The sequence below is a fragment of the Schistocerca serialis genome, chromosome 7 (assembly GCF_023864345.2).
Source record: "Schistocerca serialis cubense isolate TAMUIC-IGC-003099 chromosome 7, iqSchSeri2.2, whole genome shotgun sequence".
Lineage (NCBI taxonomy): Eukaryota > Metazoa > Arthropoda > Insecta > Orthoptera > Acrididae > Schistocerca > Schistocerca serialis.
This window is the reverse complement of record NC_064644.1, coordinates 393,831,776-393,850,053: the sequence shown is the minus strand read 5'-3', so window position 1 is coordinate 393,850,053 and position 18,278 is coordinate 393,831,776.

Here is an 18,278-nt window from a genome sequence, read left to right as displayed (position 1 = left end):
GCAGGTAGAGTTTCTCTTGTTGAAGCAGTCTATACAACTTTAAAATGGAGTTTGCCATTTATTGTTTTTAATTGTAATTATTACATGGAGATTTTGCACTAGATGTGCTCTACGTTTTGTCCTGTTAAAGGAATAATATGCAAGTGTAATTTAAATGCAGTTTGGGAAGTTACGCTTTTTTAACCAATTTTAGAACATACCTCAGAAATATAATAGTAAACTGAAATGTTTTTGCCATACAATCAGTAACTCGAAGATATTTTAGATAGTTGATGTTATTTCATATATTCTGAATTTCTGGGCTGTCTGGTTTAATGGGAATGCTGCACATGTCTTTAGAAATATTAAGGGAGTTGATAAACTGCTCTGATGTATCTATATGAGGCTCAAACTGTTACAGAATATTTAATGAAAGAAAATTTACCGTAACTTGAACCAGATGTAGTAGTCACTGTTATCAAACTGTTGATTTACAGTTAGCATTTGAATGTTTGGAAGAACTGAAATACTTTTAAAAAATTTTTACCTTTTCAATATCTGACCGAATTAACAAATGCAATGAATGCTATTTAAGAAATAAAACTGCTTACCAGACCACACAGATAGGCAAAGGTCTAAAACTTTCAATAAGTGAGACTGAAAGTAATTTTGCAATTGAACTTTGTGCATGATGTTCAAAATTCTGATAAATTGTTAACATTTGCTTTAATTGAACATGCACTGAATACTATGGTGAGGACAATCTCTTTAATATGAAGCTGTTCAGTTGTGAATGATGTCATCTTCAATGAAGTAGAATCTTTGTGAGATGCTGAGGAAGTGTGCATGATAGAGAAGATATACACACAATGCTACTAATGGTGATGTAATGATGTTTTCGACACTATTGAGATGATGCTGTTAATGTTAATGAGATAGAAGATGAAGACAGTAATGGCTGTGGAAGTGAATTGTGAGGTGTGAGTGTCACGTTCATATGTTCAAAGTGTAGATGTTGATGTTTGAAAGTGTGCAAAGGTTCATTATATGGTTATTATGGTTCTGAGGACTGAAAGGAAAGTAAATAGACAACATCAAATAATCTGTATAATAAGATATATTTCTGGAGTATACCAATAATGGAAACAGCAAAATATAGCTGTGGAAAGTATTCATAGTATGGGGATGTTGCTGACTACTGATTTATAGAACTAGAATATTTGAAACATGTCTAACTACTTAAAAAGAGTGAAGTATAAGTAAATTGAATGCATGAAATTACTTCTGTGAAATTTATGAATGAAAATTCTTTGAAACAGTTCTCTTTTGATAAACACGTTTTATAATATTTTAATTTCCCAAAAAGTCTTCCATATAAATGGACCTAAAAAAACGGAAATTTTATGTTGATTGAATTTGAGTGTGTGTGTGTGTGTGTGTGTGTGTGTGTGTGTGTGTGTGTGTGTGTGTGTGTGTGTGTGTGTTTACTAATAATCAATTTTATGTCAGTTTTGCCTCTTTCTGCTTTGAAATAGTATGCTGTATAATTAGTGTTATTTTTTATATACTGACCCGCTTTAGTAAACACACAGCTAATCAGGAAAATAATTTTAAATTTTTGCTTCATTTTCATCATAATGTAGACTTTTGATATTATTGCACAGAAATTTGTGAGATAAACTATCTGATATAATTACTGCTGTGTTTCAGTTACAATATCCTCTGTCTTTTAAGGATCTTCATATATCTTTTTGTATACCACCAATAATTACTGCCTCACCGAATTTAAAATTTTGGTAATTTTAAGAGACTGATTGTAATTGAAGAGTGGAATTGTAATTGAAGAGAGAAATTGTAATAAGCTCATCAGAAGCAAATTTTATTAATTATGTGAGATGAAATTTTTGTTGTCTACTTTAGTTATATATTAACACAAATTCAACACTTTCACAAACTACAGACAATACATATACTTCAATTTTGCAAGAAAATAATATTACAGTTGTAAAAGCCCATGTTTTAACAGGTCTACCGTTTTGGAACCAGAATTTTCTTCACATGGGCATGTTTACAAGATTCGATTTGGGCTTTTGTAATTGAACTTGTTGGTGCATATTGTTTTCCCCACAGTACAGAAGCAAACGATACAAAACAAATTAGAGGTATAACTGTCATGATACGTTTTATTGTAGTGCTTAGTTTTACACAATTGCTTAAAATATAAAACTGTAATACTTTTTTAAGGAAATTTGTTGTAATTCTCTGGTCAAAAGCGATGGTTGTATCGAATTTATAGATTATGTAACATATCTTTGTACTGAAATGTATGTCTGTCCTGTATCACTTGTTGTATGTGTTACATTTATGGCGCATTAAAGCTTGAAGTTAACCATGCTTATGTTCTCTTGTTGGAAGTTAATAGTTCGTCAAGATGTGTGTTCATTTGTGAAAACCACAAGTGCTGAAATAAAATAATTTTGAAGAGCGCAAGCATTCCTGCTAAATGCTATTACTTATTTAATGGATAGCTAAATCGATTCCAGATACTTCATTGCAGCATTTACTTGAAGGAATCATGAACCCATGAAGAGTGAGCCATTTCATAAAAGCCTACAACTTTTAAAAAGAAATAAGTTAATTGTAAAATACTTTTTACTCTCTCTCTCTCTCTTATATATATAATGTTCATGCTTTACACTGCTGAATACATTTTATTCAGACGATACCGTACTTCATGCGTATATCGGAAAAATAATCATCAATTTTTCGAACAATATTTGAGCAGTTGAACAAGAGGTGTGCAGAGGGTACTGACTTCACTTTTATTGAGTCCAAGCAAGGTAACGGCAGAACTTCGTTAATCTATGTTTACAAAAAACAAAGAAAAATGGTTAGAGTAAATGATTGAAACACTAGAAACTACTCAGAGAAATTACACTACTTGTTCAATGTTTCAAGATGATATCAAAACAACCGATTTTGGAAGTGGAATCTTTGCATTTACCAAAGCTCGAATTAAACAATTTTTGTATCTTGTACTGATGCACAAAAGTGTTACGTGGTTCATGTATTTTTCTTCACAGTATAAATTGCATAATATACGCACCTTCAGCCCTATTCGAGATAGGTGGGTTGGACATTTTACATTATTTAACTGCACGCACGTAATCACTGTTATGGATCCTCCGTTTCTATTCCAATCGTAATCCAAGGAGACTCTGTCGTTTTAACTTGAAGCTGACCGTAATGAACTCCTTTCGAGGTATTGATACCCATCTCCTAGAAAGAAAAGTGACCGTACGATGATCGATGCTGTCAAACCGTACTGCACAGTTACCTTTGCAGAATGAAACAGCACCGTCTGATGTGCGAGTCGATTTTCCGTTGTCCGTGTTCTTCAGTTCTGTGTGTTGAGATCTCTTTCGAGACGGAAATGGGCCTCGTCTATCTAGAGAACGTTCCACGACCATTTCCACTTCCGTACGAGGAAGAAATTCTAAAGCATACGTTTGTCTCACTGGCAGGTCAGCGTAAAGCAATTCCTGCATGTGGGTAGCTTTATATGGATAGCAATGCAGGATGTTTCGTAGAATTTTATGCTCCTTGCCCGTACTCAAGCCCAAATTTAGGGCAATTCCCTGTGCACTGCATGTTTGCCTACTACCAAAAAAATGGCTCTGAGCACTATGGGACTTAACATCTGAGGTCTTCAGTCCCCTAGAACTTAGAACTACTTAAACCCAACTAACCTAAGGACAACACACACAACTATGCCCGAGGCAGGATTCGAACCTGCAACCGTAGCGGTCGCATGGCTCCAGACTGAAGTGCCTAGAAACGCTCGGTCACACCGGTCGGCTGCCTACTATCGCTTAACCCCTTCTGCAGTACTATGGCCACATCTTCTGTTGACGTTGGATCAACAGTTTTCTTCCCTCTAAAACATTGCACTTCAAAAGAACCTGTCTTTCCGAATTTCGTAAACATTTTCCCCACACCTTTAGTACACATCGGGCCAATGCCTTTTTTCATACCCTTGATTGTCTGGAACTCCTGCAGAGCTACTGACGCACGGCCATCATTCTTCTAAAATAGTCTTACCAGCAGCGCGCGATTCTGTAATCTGACTGTCATGCTGATCGTCTGTTACAAACTAAGGAATAGCCTAGTATCCAGAGCCTTTTATTTTTCGCATTCTGCAGCTTACGGTGACATCTAGTAGTGGTTTTTTCACCTCCTTCTTCGAAAATATTCTGTTCTAATTTGATCTCGTTCGGAGCAGTGCTTCTTTTTATAAACATTTTAAAACTGTAGCTGTAATTGTAATATCTTGAGGTTGAGGTCACACACTTCCCGTAAATTAATGCCGATGATTCGTGAGTGCGAAGCTGGTGTACCAGACATGGCCCACTGGTCTTAGATGAAGCAAATTTGGCGGTCAAAACATTACTGTGAGTTCACTATCATGAATCCCGAATCACTGTAATACGTTTTTGGTCTAGTGACACTGACGTTATCTTGCTGGAAGATGCAACTGCTATCAGAAAATAACCAACCATGGAGAGATGCAGCTGGTATGAAATAAGTTTCATGTACTGTTACAGGTGCCATGAAAGCGAATGTGAACGCCCCAATGCCCCGTCCACGGCATAATATTGCCGCCAGGTTTCTGCATCGCTGTCATGGTTCATGTTTCGACGGCCGTTCGACTATATGATGGTACGTTCGAACACGACCATCGACCTAGTGTTACATCAAACGCGCTTCAACCGACTGGATGAGACGTTCACCTTGATTCACGATCCCGTTTCGATAATCCCATGCCCATTGATATCGTAACTATCGACGTTTTTCAATCAACATAGGAACACTTTGGGTCATCTGGTGTGGAGCCCCTGTTCAACGCTATGCACTGAACGGTGCGCTACGAAATGTTTGTGCCTGTGCTAGCATTTCGACTCTGTCATCAGATCTTCCATACATCGCCGCCTATCCTGCTTTACAGAGCGGGCGACCCTCCATCCTCCATTTTCTGTGATGAGACGTGAACGTTCAATACATATTCACCTACACGTGATTCCACCAGCCTTCTACAAATTTCCATCGCTGCTTACACAAGTAGCAAGCGAACAGATGACTAATTTCGCCTTTACAAGGAATCTAGTTCCCAGGCGGCGGACCATAATAATTTGCTCTTTGGCCAAGCCGCTTTTGTCAGTGGACTTCCCCATTTGCGGCCCACATCGTCGATTGAATGATTCCCCATTCGCCTTTGTTCCGCTTATATAGGGTGATTCTCCTAACCTGAGACAACTAAATATATCCAAAACGACGCATCTCACGGAAAAAGTATTCTGGGTGAAAAGTCAACGTTAGTAAAGCGGCCATCTGTCGGTGCTACACCTACCCACCTCCTACCCACCACTCTTACGGGCGGCATGAACTTGGGATTTTGATATGGCAAACCCCCTCCCCCTCCATTTTTATTACATATTCACATTCTACGCCAAAAAATACGTAAGATTCATTCAAACCATTGTTTTCCATCCGTGGCTAGTGGCGCTGTAATCGAAAAATGTGAAGTGTGCCTGTTTTTGTAGTTAAGAACCGACGCACTTGTTCTACATTTCATTTACGGTGTAAATGTAAACTTTTGTATTTTAACGGTTGATAATAATGTTCAAAAGTTAAGTTAGCGTTACAAATCTGATTCTACAACACAAATAACAAGGCTAGACATTGACATTTATGGAAAATAACCTACCCGTATGGTAACGCAGTTTATGTCCCATACGAGGACTAATAGCGCTGACCCCCAAACCATCAGAATGGCCGCCGTCAAACCCCGCCTCCAGTGTGATTGATTTCAGTGTGTGTTCCCATCCAACCGCCGTTAATCTGGGGTACACATCATCGACGTCAGTGAATCATCATTATAAGAGGACTATTCGATGTCCGAACGGTTGCGGAATGGAAATCACTGTGAAAAACAAAAATGTCTTATTTGTAACAGTTTGCTACACCTTCCAGCTACTTCTCTACATAATCGCCGCTCCGACTTAAACATTCGTCGTAGCGTTGTACCAACTTTCCAATACCCTCGTCATAGAAACCAGCCTCCTACTTTTTCTGCCGCTTCTCTAAGCTGGTCTACACTCTGTTGGTGCCAAATTGGTGTCTTCATGGCCGGCAATTGATGTGAACAGAGACGAACATCATTGGGAGTCAATTCTGGGCCGCATGGTGGGTGTTCAAACGCTTCCCTTCGAAAACGCTGCCGGGGTGTATTCATTGTCCCTAGAGTATGCAGCCGAGAACTGTCGAAGGAAGTACATGGCAGGTACGTTATGTGGGGTTGCATGAAATCAGGTGCACCTATACTTGACAGGTGACGCTATTGTTCTAGGCATCTTTATGTGCTCACTGTGTGCTCAGTACTGGAAACAGCGATGTGACACGATCAACAAGTATAGTACGGACACTGCCCAAAACATCTGTGGAAGGCTTCATCGGATTTCCACAGTCTTTTCCATTTCGCGACGTAGTGGACCTTACTTTGTGTATAGCCCTCGTATTATATCTCGACTGTTGTTCCCGTGTCACGCTAAGCGTAGTTTCAAACCAGACCTTTAAGTGGCTAACCATACTGAACTGCACAATCAAATTTGCAACATGAAAATAAATTTCGAACTTAAAAATCAACCGTTAGAAGACGAAGGTTTACATTTACATCGTAAATGAAATGTAGTATCAGATGCGTCGGTTCTGAATTGCAAAAACATACACACTTGATATTTGTAGATTACAGCAGCATCTACCATGAATGAGAAATAATGATTTGAGAAAACCGTACATATTTTTTGGCGTAGAATCCGAAACATTTGAAAGAGGGGTAGTTAGCAGGTCGTCAATTGTAGCATAGAGATGCCCCCTTTAACTAACATTGACTTTTCGCCTTGAACATCGTTTTTCGTACGATACGTCTTTTTCGAAATGTTTGTCTCAAGTTGAAACAAATTATATACTTCGGTTTCCCCGTAGCACTTCCGCAACGGGCCAAGCGACATTCAAAGCTGTGATAGGCAGTGGAATGTTTCCAGTTGATATATATTTTCCCGGTTTTATAGGATGAATCCTACATTATCAGGTAGTTTCACTTGTGCATCACTGTTTCGAAATGCATTGTACGGTGCGTGACAGGTGGTATGATTTGTAAAAGACTCATTCTCCCCATTTTTGTATTCAATTTATGGATGCTAAGCGGCAAGAAATACTGACTACATCTTTGTGTTAAATGTCGGGTTCCTCATATTTTACGATTATCGTCATTATCTGAGATGTATGTTGTTGGCGACAGTAATTGTTTCTTTATCCTTGCAAGTGGACTCTCAAAATGTTGACTCCGGTTCTTCGTAAAAACATAACGTCCTTCTTAAATGTCACCCACTGTTTTTTCCGTGCAGTTGTAATTGTTCACCTCAGTACACATAAAGATGAAGACTGCTCCTCCGAAGTAGCAGAATTGCATTTTTTCTCACAGTGCTCATAATGCTTGTTAACGCCGCTGAAGGAAGTATATCGTCTTCAACTGGAGCATTTTTGTTACAATTCAGATATAGTTATTCTCGCTCCATTGTGGATTGATGATACGCTAGGTACTAGATAGCTTAGCCTCGGCTCTAACCGGAAAATTATAGTCTCGTACTACTTAAAAATAAGATGCCAAAACCAATTCTCTGCGAAAGGTGTTAACCCCATTATGAGAAAATCCGCAGCGGAGGCTGGTGAACGCGTATTGAGATTGATGAGGGAGGCACCTGCGAATAACACGGCTGCCCGCAGCAGCAGCCGCAGCCGGTGGGTCGCCAGCTTTTCTAATACCGGACAGCCATCCATCAAGGTGTCAGCGACGGCGAGGCGTTGCAAAGCGTATCAGAACGAACAGCGCGAGCGGGCTACCAACAAACATCGACGGTGTCCGTGTAAGCCGCCAGGTAGGTACAGAGGACTACAGGCTGTTCAGAAAGCGATCAGACCTTGAACGCTGGCTTTTTTATTACGACTTTCAATATTTTATTTGCTATTTTCAAAGTTCTGTTACTACGTGTGCTAGTTACCGCACGTTTGCTGCAAAGATACAATTCTATACGTAGTATCGATTCCTTGGCCCAGTCTGAGACATACAAGTAAAGAGGAAGTATTTTTTTGAGTACTGGTGGTCCCGACCAATTATTTCGTTGTCTATCTCTCAGAGAACGCTGGAGCATGGTTTGGACAAGTCACTCTTCTGTCCTTTCGTGATAGAGGAAGGTGGTGTTTGTGAGACCTAAGCAGCTGGTTGCTTGCTGTTTTGCTGTGCGGTGAGCTGCTGTCCATGTACAATCTGAGCACACCTGCAATACGATTTTAACAAGTATTCATAGCGAACGCGTGGTTCATACGTAACTATTTCCTTGATTCGCATCACGAAATACCGGTTACTTACATGGGTTTGAAGCATGTCTTACATATAGAGGTTCGGTCTTTGTGTCTGTGTGAGGATAGTATTTTTCTGAGCTCGGAACGGAATCTGCTTCCACTTAATTGATTCGAATGGTCGTACAGTCAATTTTCACACCTTGCATGAATGAACATTTATCAAGACTTCACGATTTGCGAGGACTGTACTCTCTTTGATTTACTTACGTCTAACAGCTCTGTGTACCACGTGTTCCCTGAGCATTTATACTACACGAATAATCCGACCTATTTACTTTCACATACTCTGTCAAATCAATTTTTCTTGACAATGTTTTTCCTCTTTGGACTAATTATGACGATTTGCACTTAGCGGTTAGAATACGATAACTTCATGCGAAACGTGTTATTTGTCTCGAGAAATTAGTAGAAACTTGAGGGATTTGTTACTGCACTTATTATCAAGATAGAGGAATCACTACTAATATCGTATTACTCATTTTCAGGACTAAATAAGAAGTAAACTGTTTTTGTTCTGCTGATTGTTTATTCCTGACTCGTTTTCTGTTTTTCGCGCATCTTCAGGAAGACAACTAACTAGCGTGACAAATCATTATAAGCAAAGATACAATCACTTACACAGAATTTTGTGCACCAAACTGTGTTTTTAATGTTGTAAATTGGAATTACAACTGCAACGTTAAAAGTTTGGTGCACAACATTCTGTGCAAGTGGACTATATTTTTACTTATAGTGTTTGGTTATCTAACGACTAGTGTTCCTTGCGGACGCTTATTAGTTTCCTGAAGATAACGCAGTAAGCAAAGATCTAGTTAGAAATAAACAACAAACAGAAGAATAAAAACAATTTACTTCTTTTTCCACCCTAAATATGCAACTGTCCACCATGAAGTGACGGGAGAATCCATAATTAAGATTATATTTACAGTTCACTTGCACGTTATTCAGCGGAAAAGGTGGGTGTTGGTCTTCACGCAGCTGGCGGAGAAAATGCCTTATTCTATATGAAATGTGCTTATTTGGTGCCGTGTATATGTGATTATTTTAACAGATTATGTCCACATGCCCGCTTCACTGCACAGTGCTAGAAGCCGCGTTGCTTTAGACATATATTATGTTCAAACATTATGAATTACCTCCAACAAAACTGTCTATTGACACACAGTCAACATGGGTTATGAAATATCATTCCTGTGAAACACAACTAGCTCTGTATTCACATGAACTGTTGAGTGCTATTGACAAGGGATGTAAGATCGATTCCATATTTCTGGATTTTCGGAAGGCTTTTGACACAGTACGACACAAGCGGCTTGTAATGAAATTGCGTGCTAATGGAACATCGTCTCAGTTATGTGGCTGGATTTGTGATTTCCTGTCAGAGAGGTCACAGTTCGTAGTAACTGACGGAAAGTCATCGAGTAAAACAGAAGCGATTTCTGGCGTACCCCAAGGTAGTGTTATTGGCCTTCTGCTGTTCCTTAGCTATATAAACGATTTGGGAGACAATTTGAGCAACCGTCTTAGGTTGTTTGCAGATGACGCTGTCGTTTATCGACTAATAAAGTCATCAGACGATCAAAACAAATTGCAAAACTATTTAGAAAATATATGTGAATGGTGCGAAAATTGGCAGTTGACCCTAAACAAAGAAAAGTATGAGGTCATCCACATGAGTGCTAAAAGGAAATCGTTAAAAGTCGGTTACACGATAAATCAGTCTAATGTAAAAGCAGTAAATACAACTAAACACCTAGGTATTACAATTACGAACAACTTAAATTGGAAGGGACACATAGAAAATATTGTGGGCAAGGCTAATCAGTGACTGCGTTTTATTGGCAGGACACTTACAAAATGTAACAGACCTACTAAGGAGACTGCCTACACTACCCTTGTCCGTCCTCTTTCAGAATACTGCTGCGCGGTGTGGGATCCTTACCAGATAGGACTGACGCAGTACATCGAAAAAGTTCAAAGAAAGGCAGCATGTTTTGTATTATCGCGAAATATGGGAGAGAGTGTCACAGAAATGATACAGGATTTGGGCTGGAAATCGTTAAAAGAAAGGCGTTTTTCGTTGCGACGCAATCTTCTCACGAAACGCCAATCACCAACTTTCTCCTCCGAATGTGAAAATATTTTGTTCACACCGACCTATATAGAGAGGAACGATCACCACGATAAAATAAGGGAAAGCAGAGCTCGTACGGAAAGATATAGGTGTTCGTTCTTTCCGGGAGCTATACGAGATTGGAATAATAGAGAATTGTGAAGGTGGTTCGATGAACCCTCTGCCAGCACTTAAATGTGATTTGCAGAGTATCCATGTAGATGTAGATGTAGATCTTTATGCTTGGACATATATTTACTGCAGCTCAAATTAATTTTTTTTGTCTATGCCCACTCTAAACCGTTACGCAAAAAAGTAGCTGCGTTTTCTATGTAATTTCCTACAAACTTTTTGCACCGACATAGAGTTACCAATTTGATTTATGGGTATAAACGTTGTGATTAATTGCACATGCTTTTTAGTCCAGGGACAATCCGGACTTACTTTCACAGGTATTATTTAAAAACTAGCATAAATTTTATACTTTTATAGCAGAAAATTTCTTCTATTCTGTGGGTATTATCTGTGCTCATTTGAGGAAAAAACTGGTTACACGCTAAAGCAGAGACTAAAAGTTGCCCTCCAGTACATTATAAGTGCTGCGAACCGCCAATAAAGTTAATCAGCAAGTGACTGTAAGGCAAGATCCAAAAGAAAGGAAATATGCCGTTGGCTGCTGAAACTTCAACCATCAGAAAATCCATAAACGTGGAATTCCGTACTCCACGAACCACGCCAGTGTATACGACACTGGCCTAGCCAGTCCGCATCCACGTTTAGATCAACACCCACCGATCAGACAAAATATTATGCCCACCCGCCTAATAGCGTGCGGGTCCACCTTCTAACCGCGATACAGCAGCGATACTGCCTGGAGTGGATTCAGCAAGACCTTGGGTAGATTTCCAGAAGTATGTGACACCAAGTGTTAACACTCAAGTCACGCAGTTCCAGTAAATTTTCGGGCGGTCGTTACCTCGCTCCAGTTGGCCTCAGATGTCTTACGTCGGATTCAAATGAAACACATTTGGTGGCCATGCTCCTTATGCGACTGCAGTATGCTTCTGACCTTGTAACACGGACTGATACCTTGCTAGAAGATGCTGCCGCTGTCGGGGAACACATCAGACACGAAGGTATGCAGGTTGTCTCTAATAATTTTGACGTAGTTCAGAGCTGTCATGGTGCCTTTCATCACTACCACAGGTTTAATGGAAGCCTAAATGGATATCACTCACGATGTAATGTTGTCCCTATTTGCCTATATCCGAGGCATAGTGCATGATACGAAATGCCCAGCGTATACATGACAGCGTATCTGGACATTACCATGGACCTGCTGTAACAAGAAATGTGATTCACTCCATTTGGTGATATGTTTCCACTGACCTACGACAGTAGTATACCTTGGGTACTTCTGGACCACATTGTGGTTCTCAACCTTTTGATACCACTGATGTCATATTGCCATTTTACACGTAAACGACCTTGAATGTATGACGTCTAAAACCATGAAACCATGCCACCATACCTTCTGTTTTCAATGACTTCATCAACCCTTATCGGGGACACAATAATCATGACATCACAACCCACGACACTATACAATACCGCCACGTTGGTGGGAAACAGGAAAAAGAAAGCTGGAACAGGAAATCAGTATGTATCTTCCATGTCCAGACAGAACGATTACTATGAATCAAAAACAAAAATAATTCCTAAGCTGCACCTGAATAATGTAAAATGGTGCCGTTTAAAAAAGTAATGCCAATTTTATAGTTTCCAAAAATTGTTTATACCTTACCTGACTAGTGGAAACTGATATAATTCAGTAAACATTTCATCAACCATCAATCCCCCCCCCCCTCCACACACACACACACACACACACACACACACACACACACACACACACACACACACACACTTGAATTTTACATCACATTCAAAGGTATTGTTTCTAACATTATTTCCAACATCAGAGATATGGAATCAACGAAAATTCTAGGTCGTCAGTAAATATCACCTCTCTGTATATAACTTTTTTTTTCCTTCTTGGAATTTTCTCATGCCGAGAAATAAGGAGAGATCTGTTTTACTCCGTAAAAATTTCATAAAGCCTATATCGCACAAACATGTCTTTGTTTATAAACAACAGGTTTCGACAGACTTAGCAAAACCTAAAGATGAGACAGCAAAAGTCTGTCGATACTGGTTGTTTGTAAATAAGATAGTCGTTATGCGATATTGGCGTTAGGAAGTTCCTTACTTCATAAACAAAAAGATGTTTGTTTCAAGTTTCCTCTCCCTCCCTCTCTCTCTCTCTCTCTCTCTCTCTCTCTCTCTCTCTCTCTCTATTTCTATTTCTCGCTCGCTTGCTCGCTCTCCTGTAATGCTTACTTGAGTGAGGTATCATAATTACATTACAAAGAGGAATGAGCAGGAAAAAATAAAAATACTCTAGATGTAAATTTTTTTGTAATTTTTTATACATTCACACAATAAATCAGTTACAAGTCGCATTTAAAACTTTTTCTTTTATTTTTTTACGTACGCCGAAACTCAGTTTACTTTGTCTTGTAGCAAAAATTATGATCTTACGTTGTTACACAGTACAAACATATCAATGTATTATGCATTCTTGTTCATCTTAAACATTTTTACAATACCATCTACTGCAAACAGAAGTTTGTCGGTCGCAATTAGCTAAATATGTGGGAAATCCCTATTAGTTAACCTTATATAACACCTGTATCTGCCTTTATAAAATCGAAATGTCACTGAATTGCAATTTGTGAGCAAAATGTATACAGTGTGAGTAAAATATACTTAATGTGACAATCAACCTGTATATAGTGAAACAGAAACAGTTCAACGTAACACAAACATTCGTATTTACCACACACATCAAAAGCAACAAATTGTTCAGAATCTGTAAAGCATTTCTTCTTCAGCGATTGCATGATTTTCACATTTACTTCTAAAAAGTGTTTATATCGAACCAAAACCTAATTACTTTATATATGTGAGACCTAAAGACTCTTGTGCATTAAACAAAGAATCACAGGAATCTTCCTCGAGAAAGTGAACATTAGTTTCTCTTACAATTGAATTGCGTGATATCTTTTGAATGGGAAATTACTTTTTCTGTTTGGCACATTTGAAAAAAAATACGTTAATTCAAATTACTGTCTTTGAAATCAAGTGTGTCCATGTTATTCACTGTACCACTCTAAATTATTTACATGAGTTCACTGTTGAGAAAGTCTAGTTCATCGTCACAAATAGCCGAGAAGTTTGACAGTCGACATATCTTGCAGTCCTTCATTCAAACCAGCATCGCCACTCCTAATTTCGTTTTCAAATATCTTGCGCTCAAGATTGTGTCCCTCTACCTTTTCCAGTGGCAATAGTCTTTCAGTGTGTGTTGTACTTCCACGCTTAATCAGGAATTCCAAATTCTGCAACATGGAAGCGGAAAATGCCTGCTTTCTTGAATTACAACGGATAATTGACAAGCAAAATTCAAGGTGTTCGGAAATTCCTGTTACAGACTTCTAGGACTTGAGGAGGGGAGTGAGTACGTTATATTTCAAATAGGAGGCCATGTCCTGAAACGCAAAGTTTCCGTTCTATGACGGTTTCAGTTCAGGTGTTTAACTCATCCAGTTCTGCTTCAGGAATTGAATTAGGCGTGACGCATACAATTACAAGGTAACAATTCGTAAAGAAACATATCGAAATATCTCTTTATCACTTAAGCACATTCGAAGCACATTCGTATCTGTTAACGATTAAACATTTAGTGTTTACATTATTCTACAAAAAAAAAAAAAAGAACCAAGCACATTGTACGTACAGAACAGTACTGATGCATTACAGCAGCGATTCGATGTGGCGAACACCAACGTTGGTACAGACATTGTACCTACGAAGCGTGTTCTGTTACAGACTCACCATCCCACCTGGTGTCTTCAGTTTCTAGTGTAGCGGCCAGAACTCCTGCCAGCTGATCTTCCTCTATCTCTACGGGAGTCTCGTACATTAAACTTTGCATACCACGTTATGTCACCGGTCTTTTCTATTGCATACCAGACCAAACAACTCAGACCTTTCTCTTTCCCTCAGCAGACGTGGAAGCGTGACACCCCTGAACTGAAATCGTCGTAAAACGGGAACGGTACGTTTACCGACATTGGATCCTGTTCAAAATATTATTTACTCAGTCCTCCTTAGAAGTCCTAGAAGTTTGTAACGGCAATTTCCAAACACTATGTATAAATTTTGATATTAGTGCTGTGTAGTGAATACCAGACTTAATCTTTGTGTCCAAAGAGAAAACATTTTAAAACAATGACAACGATCCTGAACGCTCCGATGATGGTCCTACTACAAAAACAGTGGGCGGTGAACGGTGTGCTTGGATCAGCATTAGACTCACTCATTAGTTCCTCCACAGACTGCCACCTGTTCTGCTCCACAGAGTGGAAAGCCACCGAAATCCACGTTCTGTGAGCACAACAGTAGCACATGAACTGCAGTCCAGTTTCACCGTTTCCAAATTTCTCGTTCCCAGGTGCTGAGCTATAGCCATCTGCTCGTTCTCGGAGTCACTTATGTCAGTGTAATTCCCTATTTGCTGTCGGTGTCGCTGCTAGGATCCGTCTCTGCTTCATTCATATACTTTGTAACTGCTCCTCTTAAGATATATTGGAAATGTTCGTTGATGAAATTTGTGCTCCGACCAACTAGCGGTAGAATGAATATATATATTGTCTTATGAGGAAGATTACATAAAAAATCTGTCCTGCTGCACTGTATTCACGCCGAGTGCGTGTCAGTGATACCGACCAGTCTAAATAATTATATGCTCCCCGACGTGTACGTGCACAGCTACACGTAGTTGCACACCAATGGCTATCCTCGTACTAACTGTCTCTACAGTCCCTGTACGGTAATAGTTTCTCCCCTAAAGTTTTCAGTTTACGCAAGCTTAATAGTTCGAATCGGTACAATAACTTTCTAACGCGGCAAAGAATATTTATTCATGCTGCGCTCTGTTATTAATCTACGTCGTCGCACAAATAAATATTTCGTAAACACACAATATTAAATGGATTGACAGAATTGTCACACAGTAAATCCACTTCATGCTGGTTTATTCTATACTATTCACGTCCTTTCATTGTATTAAGGAAGTAACTTTTCCCCAAGCTGGGTGGAATTAGTTATGTAAGTTTCAGTCAAAGAGTTTGTAACAAGATCCAGATTTCCTTTGCTACTTTAACGAAACGCCACTGCTTTCTCACAATTCAATATCAATGTTCACTTCCTATGTCGGTAAATTGCTAACAGTCTATTATTTTGGTGCAAAGTTCAGTCCTCCCTGTATGATAATCAATTTAAGACATGTTCAGATCTTTTCCTCTCTTGGCTTTACGTAATGATGTACTCAAGATTGCTGATCTACCTGTTCCAAGTTTGATGCCTAGCAGAACGCAAAATTTCCAAAAATGCACAAAAACAATATCATCGAGCCTATGTACAAGAACACACGTTGAGATACGACCTGATCCAGCAAGCGCTAGCAGAACATTAACAATGTATAACTGTTTTCTTCTGTATTACGCAGTGTCCTCATAGAGTACTCATAAGGAGTATTCTTTGTGTTCACTCGTTCTATTCCGTTATCTATAAGTACACTACTTTGCGATCTACTATTATTTTAATTTGAAAGTAATGGATTCTATTTCTTTTCCTTTTCAAAACATTAAGTCACTTGATCAGGTTGCCCTCCATGGGGTGGGTGCACGCAACGACTGTGGTTATATTGGCTTAGATAGAGCAGCAATCAGTCATAGAATTAAGTTGCTTTAATATGACATTTCTAGTCACAACGCAGATCAGATTTCGACCTGTGTCAGGTCATTATCAACGCAGTGCGGAATTGTAGCAGTTGTTCGTGCTCAAGTGAATGCTTACACAGTTCAGTGGTTTTGTCTCCTCTTACCTCTATGAGCCATGGACCTTGCCGTTGGTGGGGAGGCTTGTGTGCCTCAGTGATACAGATAGCCGTACCGTAGGTGCAACCACAACGGAGGGGTATCTGTTGAGAGGCCAGACAAACGTGTGGTTCCTGAAGAGGGCAGCAGCCTTTTCAGTAGTTGCAGGGGCAACAGTCTGGATGATTGACTGATCTGGCCTTGTAACACTAACCAAGACGGCATTGCTGTGCTGGTACTGCGAACGGCTGAAAATAAGGGGAAACTAAAGACGTAATATTTCCCGAGGGTATGCAGCTCCACTGTACGGTTAAATGATGATGGCGACCTCTTGGGTAAAATATTCCGGAGGTAATATATTCCCCCATTCGGATCTCCGGGAGGGGCCACTTAGAAGGATGTCGTTGTCAGGAGATACAAAACTGGCATCCTACGGATCGGCGTAGGAAATGTCAGATCCCTTAATCGGGCAGACAGGTTAGAAAGTACAAAAGAGGAAATGGATAGGTTAAAGCTAGATGTATTAGGAATTACTGAAGTTCGCTGACAGGAGGAACAGAACTATTGGTCAGGTGAATACGGGGTTGTAAATACAAAATGGGGTAATGCAGAAGTTGGTTTAATAATGAGTAACTAAATGGGAACACCCGTAAGCTTTGAGACAGATTATATTATGGTAAGACAGAGATTTAGGAAACAGGTCTTAAATTTTAAGACATTTCCAAAGGCAGATGTGGACTCTAACTACAATTTATTGGTTATGAACTGCATATTAAAACTGCAGAAACTACAAAAAGTGGGAATTTAAGGATATGGGACCTGGATAAACTGAAAGAACCAGAGGTTGTAGAGAGTTTCAGAGGGAGCATTAGGGAATGACTGACAAGAACAGGGGAAAGGAATGCAGTAGAAGAAGACTGGGTAGCTTTGAGAGACGAAATAGTGAAGGCAACATAGGACGAAGTAGGTAAAAAGAGAAGGCCAGAAGAAATCCTTGGGTAACACGAGATATATTCAATTTAATCGACTAAATAGGATGATACAAAAAGGCAGTAAATGAGGCAGGCAAAAGGGAATGCAAACGTCAAAAAAATGAGATCGACAGGAAGTGCAAAATGGTTAAGCAGGGATGGCTAGAGTACAAATGTAAGGATGCAGAAGCATATGTCACTCGGAGTAAGATAGATACTGCCAACAGGAAATTTAAAGAGACCTCTGTAGAAATGGGAACCACCTATATGAATCTCAAGAGCTCAGATGGGAAACCAGTTCTACGTAAAGGAGGGAAAGCAGAAAGATGGAAGGAGTATATAGAATGCTTATAAAGGGAGATAAACTTGAGGGCAGTGTGATGGAAATGGAAGAGAAAATAGATGAAGATGAAGAGGAGTTATGATGCTGTGGGAATAATTTGAAAGAGTACTAAAGTATACAAGTAAAAACGAAGTCCTGGGATTAGACAACATTACGTTAGAGGTGCTAATAGCCTTGTGAGCCAGCCATGACAAAACTCTTAAATCTGATGACCAAGATATCCGAGACAGGAGAAACACCCACAGATTTCAAGACGAGTGCAATAATCCGAATTCCAAGGAAATCCGGTGCTGATAGGTGTGAAAATTACGAAACTATCAGTTTAACAAGTCACGGTTGCAAATTACTAGCACAAATCCTGCAGAGTAGAATGGCAAAACTATTACAAGCCA